The sequence below is a fragment of the Eretmochelys imbricata genome, chromosome 14, assembly GCF_965152235.1.
Source record: "Eretmochelys imbricata isolate rEreImb1 chromosome 14, rEreImb1.hap1, whole genome shotgun sequence".
Taxonomy (NCBI): domain Eukaryota; kingdom Metazoa; phylum Chordata; order Testudines; family Cheloniidae; genus Eretmochelys; species Eretmochelys imbricata.
In genome coordinates this window covers 56,037,362-56,045,620 of record NC_135585.1, presented here as the reverse complement: position 1 = coordinate 56,045,620, position 8,259 = coordinate 56,037,362, and the positions used below count along the sequence as shown (strand labels likewise).

General features: G+C 54.5%; 1 pseudogene; it reads right to left on the bottom strand.

Moving 5' to 3' along the window:
* Window positions 1-1,128: 1,128 nt before the first annotated feature.
* LOC144274210 (kinesin-like protein KIF20B pseudogene) lies at window positions 1,129-2,788 on the bottom strand (annotated as a pseudogene).
* Window positions 2,789-8,259: the final 5,471 nt, after the last annotated feature.

The window sequence follows — 8,259 nt, the reverse complement described above, 5'->3', positions numbered from 1 at the left end:
CTCCTTAAACCCGCAGCACCAAGGGAAACTGAGTCCCACCCCCTCTGCATGCAACCCATTGACAAAACCAAGAAAATCCCCCACAGGAAACCAGGAAAAACAGGAAACTCCCCCACTTCGTCACACTCCCCCTTTGCCTTCCCCCTCCCCCCCAGCCCATTGTCCCCCGTGCCCAGTGGGAGCTGCCCCTGAGGCAGGGCGCCTGCTTGCAGACTCAGACCTGCCTGGTGCCTGCACAGCGCGGGGAGGGGGAGCCACAGGTGAGCAAGCCCCAGTCGTCAGCATCATCACAGCCACAGCCATTCTCTGTTTGGGGTTTCATTTCCCCGGGGCGAGGAATTCTAGCTGCTCTTCCCTTCCAGACAGCTGGTGGCTTTTCCCGTAAGAAACCGCACACCTGCTTTGCAAAGACATCCATGCATCCCTGTTCACTTGCCAAGTGTCTTTTCTGGTTGTTCATTTATTTTGTTAACTCAGTTTCAGAGGCAGTTTTAAAAGTCCCTTGAATTGTAGCTGGTTTTTGCTGTTGGTCCAAAGGCACGTGGAAGAGGTGCAGACTTTTATTTCTGTGGGCGAACCCACCCGACGCGGAAATGTGAGTGTCGGAGCTAGGAAAGCTCTGCAAGGGTAAGGGACCCTTCAGGACATTGTCCTCAAGTCATTCCTTCTTCTGGGCATCCCACTCTATTGTTCCCTCCTGCAGTGACAGTGATCAGTGTCTCCACCCACGGGGGAGATGGTTTGTTTTTTCTAAAAGCAGTTAGTTTATTTACTTTATTTTATTTTAAGAATTTAGAGGCAACACCCAAGACAAGGAAAATAACCAGTGACTTCCATGTAGCATTTCACGTTGCTGGCTTTCTTCTCCTCAGAGGAACACGTGCTTCACATTTCCACCAGACTGCGTCCTTCTGTTGTCCCATGGCTGGTCTCCTTTGCCTTTTGTCTTTCAGTAGCAGTTCCAGGGTTGTCATAGTCTTTTACTGTAGCTTCTCAATGGGATATTAAGTCCTGTAGCCTACTGATAACATCCTCTTTTTGCTCCACCATCTGCATTAGCTCTTGAATCCGGTTATTCACTGTCGTCATTTTCTCAGTAGCTTCTTCAAGTTGTCGGGCAGATTCACTTTATTTAATCACCTGCATTTCAAGCTCGTCAGTTCTCCATGTCACCTCTTCTTTGGTTTTAGTTAGTTCAACGGTAACTTTCCCCAGTTTTTCTTCAAGCCAAGCAGTCGCTTCCTGTGGGTCTTCTCGGGATCCAACATACCCGCAACCTCCTTCTGCCTGCTTCTTAATATCAGTGACATCATCTTGCAGAGAATCAATAATACCCTCAAGAGCAGTACACTTTTCGGGATCTCCATTCTCGCCTCCTTCCAGCATTCCAGCTCTTTCATTACAGTGGGAATTCTTCATCTCCTGTTCTTCATCCAGGTTTTTGGCACATTCATTTACCAAATCCTCGTAGATTTCCAAGCGTTGTTCAGAATCTTCTTCCAGCAACTCTGGATCCTGAGAAAGGCATTGCTTGAAAACTGTTTCCCATTGAGCAAAATATGGAGTAAGTTCTTGTGTGCCTTCTTCATGAATTTTTAATTCCAAGATTAATTTATCTTTGCTCTCATTGATCAGCTTGCTTTCCAAGTCTTCTATTAGACTTAGTAGTCTCCGATACTCTTCTTTTTCAAGAATTACTCTTTTCCTCCTCCTCATTTGCCATCTCTTTTGCCAGATCATGCTCTTCATGTGTGTCATTGTTATCCACAGTTAAATGCTCATCGTCTTCTATCACATCTTCCAGGCTCCTGTCCCAAAGTACAGGGGCTCTTTTTCTTGCTGCCTGCATTTTCCTGTCAGCGTTATTTACGAGAGACGCGTCTCTTGCAGACTTCTGGACAACTGGCTGCTCTTGGGGAGCGTTAGAAGAGTCTTGAACACAAATTTTTGGGGCAACTGCTGAGAGCTTGAGCACATTGAGCGTTCGTCGCACGCAGCAGCACACTGGCTGATGTTTACCATCCTATAAAGCTTCCCTCTTCCCCTGAAAAAGCCTTGAAGGAAGCGAGTGTCCCGAAATGGTACGTGCAGCTGCAGCTTTGGCTGTTGACTGTTCTTGAGTGCATGGAGGCATTTGCCTAGAATCAGGAGAAAAGTGTGAATATTTCCACTCTCTTTCAATCTATCACCCTCATTGCGCGTCTTGGAACGTCTTTCTGAGCCAGCGAGACCACAGAGCGCCACTTCACTGACTCGGGTTACAGCAGGATCTTCACGATCTTCTGTCTTTAGCCTTTGAAGAGTGGATACGCTGCGACTTCTACGGGAGTGAGGATCCCGCTTGCTGCAAGCAACACTCTGGTGCTTCAGCCCGAGCTGCAGAAGTTGAAAAGCTGCTTTTGAATCCGAAAACTGAATCCACGGCAGATCTTTCACATCAGAGCAGCCTCTGATGTCTTGGGCAAGACACGGCACCCTTCTTTTCTGGTCATTTGACCCTGGGAGCGACACGTGGTAAACGCACTTGTTGTCAAGCTCACAAAAGGACACCCAGACAGAAGACGTCCTGTCACTTGCCACGCTCGCCCACGGTCGGTGGTTCAGGGTCTTTTCTGGGTTCTTCCAAGTCTGCAGATGATTCGGAAGTTTTGCTGTGAGTGTTGGTGCTGTTTTGCGAGTCTACCTCTTTCGCTGGGTGAAGGATTGAATGTTTCACAGCAATGTCTTCTCTCACTCGGTCGTTAGTCGGCCTTATATCATCTCTACGGCCAAGGGGTGTGAAATCCATCTCTGGACACACTTTGCCATCTCCCACAGGGGTCAACCCTGCAGCCACTCTGCCTCTAGGCTTGTTCTCTGTCCGTGCCCCCTACCAGCCCCTCTGGCCTCCCCGGGATCCCCCCTCCCGTTATTCCCGCTGGGTCTCTCTTCTTTCGCCAGAGCTTCGCGTGAAGGAAAGTCTGTCATGGCAGCTTCTTCGCTCTGTCATGTATTTAATTGTGATGTATTTATTAAGCGTTAATTAATGTACTAGGGGAGTCCCCCTTCGGCCCAGCACCAGACACCATGTTCTACCCTCTGGGCCCGAGGGGAAACGCCCGGCCGGGTCCGTGTCCGGCAGCGGGAGGAGCTGGAAGGAGATCCCAGGGGCTGAGAACGGTGGGGGAGGGGGACACAGACAGGTCACTAAGGGGCTAGAGGCCCCGATCCTGCAAACGTGCTGCGCTACGAGCTGGTGAGCGACCCCCTGGATTATGTGAGAAGCCGCGTGTGCTGACGTGCTCTGCTGGTTTCGGGTCAAACTGAGCCCCCGCACCCAATGCTGCGTTTCCCCCCCACACCCACTCCAGCAAGGTCCCCCCAGCTGGGCCCCGGCGGCCCCATCGCCATAGGGCTTAGAGCTCCCCCAGCTCTCCAGTGCTCCCCTGCCCCAGAGTTGGGGGGCGCAGGGGGCTCCCTGGAGGAGAGGGGCCGACCAGCCGAGGAGCTGGGCTCAGAGGTGTCCAGGCAGGTGCCCGGCGCTGGTTGCGGTAGCAGCCCGGGAGGGGCGTTTTAAGGGGTGTGAAATGTGAATGTTGATGGTCTCTGTGTTGGGGGGTTACAGGCCTGGGGCCAGGGGATCCCCAGAATCGCCCGAGCCAGGGCTCTAGGGGGTGCAGTCCTGGGTCTCTGAAACGTCCCCCAGGTTCTGCTCAGCCAGCCTGGCCTCCTGCGTAACTCAGCCCCGGGGATTTCACCCGGGATCCCTGCGTCCGGCCTCGCCCGGAGCTTGTCCTGATGGGCTGTACGTCCACCCGGCTATAGCCCAGGCTGGCCCCCCCAGACCGGCTGTGACTCGAGGTCGCTCCATGAGTCAGTCCCGAGTGACCCCGGCTGGGGACCCGGCCCTCCATAGCCAGGCCCTACAACCGCCTGGCACTGCCCTAGGACCCGGCCTGCTCTCTGCTCAGCCTGGCCCCACCAAGGTCCCCCCACCATGGGACCCTGCCCTCTCTGACAGGGATGGAGGTGGGGGAGCAGCGCTGTGTTTCCCCCTGAGGTCCCCCCATGTGTCTCCTGCCCTGGGGGAGGGTCTGTCCCTTGCAAATGCCCAGCTCTAAAGACAAGATCTTGTGGTGGTGGCAGCTGTTGCTGGGTGGGCACGAGCTGGGTGGGCAGGGGGGAGAGGGCCTGACCCCCGCCCCAGGGGGAGCAGCCGGTGTTTGCAGAGCCCCAGGATTCCCCCCACAGCTGCTCACACCCTGTCCTGCTCCCTGGAGCCCCGTGGGGCAGGCTGTCGGCTCTGGGATGGGATTTGCTATGTGTCAGGGAGTCCCCGGGCGATGCTCTGGAACTGCTCCCCAAAAAGCCAGGCAGGACTCTGGGGAAGTCTCCTCTCTGGGAGCAGCCTGTCTTCAGGACACACAGCCCCCCCGGCTTCCACCTTCCTGGGTCTGACCTCGGAGCATTCAGCATCCTCTGCCCCTCCGTGCGCTTCCCACAGCGACTCCGCCCAAGCAGGGTCCTGGGGAAGCCAGAGGGTCCTGCCCCCCAACTCCGTAGTCAGATGTGACTCTCATCCAGCCGGGGAAACAGAGGTTTATTAGATGATAGGAACATGGTCAAACACAGAGCTTGTAGGTGCAGAGAACAGGACCCTTCAGCCGGGTCCATTCTGGGTGGCAGTGAGCCAGACAACCCCGTCTGCACTTCACTCCTTGTCCCCAGCCAGCCCCAAACTGAAACTCCCTCCAGCCCCCTCTCCTCTGGGCTTTGTTTCTTTCCTGGGCCAGGAGGGCACCTGATCTCTTTGTTCTCCAGCCCTTTAGCTCTCACCTCGCAGTGGGGAAGGGCCCAGTCCATCAGCAGACTTCGACTCCCTCAGGGAACGGATGGCCAGGATCCCCTGGGGGACTAACTTGAAGGGGAAAGGAGTCCAGGAGAGCTGGCTGTATTTCAAGGAATCCCTGTTGAGGTTACAGGGACAAATCATCCCGATGAGTCGAAAGAATAGTAAATATGGCAGGCGACCGGCTTGGCTTAACGGTGAAATCCTAGCGGATCTTAAACATAAAAAAGAAGCTTACAAGAAGTGAAAGGTTGGACATATGACCAGGGAAGAGTATAAAAATATTGCTCGGGCATGTAGGAATGAAATCAGGAGGGCCAAATCGCACCTGGAGCTGCAGCTAGCGAGAGATGTCAAGAGTAACAAGAAGGGTTTCTTCAGGTATGTTGGCAACAAGAAGAAAGCCAAGGAAAGTGTGGGCCCCTTACTGAATGAGGGAGGCAACCTAGTGACAGAGGATGTGGAAAAAGCTAATGTACTCAATGCTTTTTTTGCCTCTGTTTTCACTAACAAGGTCAGCTCCCAGACTGCTACGCTGGGCATCACAAAATGGGGAAGAGATGGCCAGCCCTCTGTGGAGATAGAGGTGGTTAGGGACTATTTAGAAAAGCTGGACGTGCACAAGTCCATGGGGCCGGACGAGTTGCATCCGAGAGTGCTGAAGGAATTGGCGGCTGTGACTGCAGAGCCATTGGCCATTATCTTTGAAAACTCGTGGCGAACCGGGGAAGTCCCGGATGACTGGAAAAAGGCTAATGTAGTGCCAATCTTTAAAAAAGGGAAGAAGGAGGATCCTGGGAACTACAGGCCAGTCAGCCTCACCTCAGTCCCTGGAAAAATCATGGAGCAGGTCCTCAAAGAATCAATCTTGAAGTACTTGCATGAGAGGAAAGTGATCAGGAACAGCCAGCATGGATTCACCAAGGGAAGGTCATGCCTGACTAATCTAATCGCCTTTTATCATGAGATTACTGGTTCTGTGGATGAAGGGAAAGCAGTGGATGTATTGTTTCTTGACTTTAGCAAAGCTTTTGACACAGTCTCCCACAGTATTCTTGTCAGCAAGTTAAGGAAGTATGGGCTGGATGAATGCACTATAGGGTGGGTAGAAAGCTGGCTAGATTGTCGGGCTCAACGGGTAGTGATCAATGGCTCCATGTCTAGTTGGCAGCCGGTGTCAAGTGGAGTGCCCCAGGGGTCGGTCCTGGGGCCGGTTTTGTTCAATATCTTCATAAATGATCTGGAGGATGGTGTGGATTGCACACTCAGCAAATTTGCGGACGATACTAAACTGGGAGGAGTGGTAGATACGCTGGAGGGGAGGGATAGGATACAGAAGGACCTAGACAAATTGGAGGATTGGGCCAAAAGAAATCTGATGAGGTTCAATAAGGATAAGTGCAGGGTCCTGCACTTAGGACGGAAGAATCCCATGCACCGCTACAGACTAGGGACCGAATGGCTAGGCAGCAGTTCTGCGGAAAAGGACCTAGGGGTGACAGTGGACGAGAAGCTGGATATGAGTCAGCAGTGTGCCCTTGTTGCCAAGAAGGCCAATGGCATTTTGGGATGTATACGTAGGGGCATAGCGAGCAGATCGAGGGACGTGATCGTCCCCCTCTATTCGACATTGGTGAGGCCTCATCTGGAGTACTGTGTCCAGTTTTGGGCCCCACACTACAAGAAGGATGTGGATAAATTGGAGAGAGTCCAGCGAAGGGCAACAAAAACGATTAGGGGTCTAGAACACATGACTTATGAGGAGAGGCTGAGGGAGCTGGGATTGTTTAGCCTGCAGAAGAGAAGAATGAGGGGGGATTTGATAGCTGCTTTCAACTACCTGAAAGGGGGTTCCAAAGAGGATGGCTCTAGACTGTTCTCAATGGTAGCAGATGACAGAACGAGGAGTAATGGCCTCAAGTTGCAGTGGGGGAGGTTTAGATTGGATATTAGGAAAAACTTTTTCACTAAGAGGGTGGTGAAACACTGGAATGCGTTGCCTAGGGAGGTGGTGGAATCTCCTTCCTTGGAAGTTTTTAAGGTCAGGCTTGACAAAGCCCTGGCTGGGATGATTTAACTGGGAATTGGTCCTGCTTCGAGCAGGGGGTTGGACTAGATGACCTTCAGGGGTCCCTTCCAACCCTGATATTCTATGATTCTATGATTCTATGAGGTGCCAGGAGACAAGAGTGTCGGCCATTTATGTACCCTGGCCCTTTGCTCTGCAACAATTACACCCCCTTATCCCACCCCCTAAAGACTTAAGAACTGCCTTGGTGAAACTGAGGCACCCCTACAGTATTCAGAGGAAACATTAAGAACAGTCCTGCTTCGTCACACTATGGGTCTGTGCCGGGGTGGGATGGGGCAGGGGGATCCCTTGGCCTGGGGTCCCTGGAGGGAGCAGCATTTGCTGACGCCGTGGGGACAGGGAGCGACCCGTGTCTGTCTCTGAGAGTGTCACGGGGGGTGCTCCGTTGACCCCCACGGCAGCACCGTCTCCATAGAGCTCAGAGGGGCAGGGAGCAGGAACATGGGGTGTGGTGGGGGGAATCCAGTGGGGGAAGCGCAGGATGGCCCTGATTTCTTGGGACGTGCCTCACCCATGAGGGAGGGGACGTGTCCGACCGACCCCCGCCCCCCACACACCCCCCCAGAACCCGCCCACAGGAAAGCCGGCCGCACAGGGTCCTGCTTGGGCAGGGATGTCTGTATCCGTGACCCGCAGCCTGTCCCTCCGTCTGCACCCCGAGCCTGAGCACCCCCAAACCCCCATCCTCAGCCAGGACCCCTCATTCCACACCAGCCCCACTCCTCTGACTGAGCACCCCAGATGGACAGACAGCCCCCATGCTTGTCTCTAGCATGTGGGGGTGGGGGGCTGGGAGCCAGGGCTCCTGGGTACTTTCCTAACATTGCGAGGGGAGTGGGGACTAGCGCGGGGGGCTGGGAACCAGGACTCCTGGGTTCTATCACAGTTCTGTGGCTTCTGACAAGTCTCTTTCCCTCAGCGTTCCCCTCTGTACCATGGGGTGAGGACACCGACCGGGGCTGCATTTCACTCGTAGTTTATTCCTTTCCAGTGCAGGTGTGGGGCTGGGCCAGGCCCCCGGATGCCAGCCAGGCTGCAGGCCCGGGTGGTTTTGGGTGGAAAGTCCCTGGCACCGAAATAACGCCTGCCCATGGGACCCTGGTGTCTCACTGACGCACCAACAAGCAGGACGCTGGTCCGGGGTTAGCGCCTCCGGGGCTTGGCCAGGGGCAGCGCGGCACCGACCCGGCATCACCGGGCGCTGGGCAGAGTCGGGGCGGGGAGCAGAGCGTGTTGGATGCTGCTGGGGCCCAGGGCTGGGGGCTCAGAACCATCCCTGGGGGCGGGGGGGAGTGAAACCAGGTGAGGGGGAAAGCAGACGTCAGTCTGTCTGTCTGTC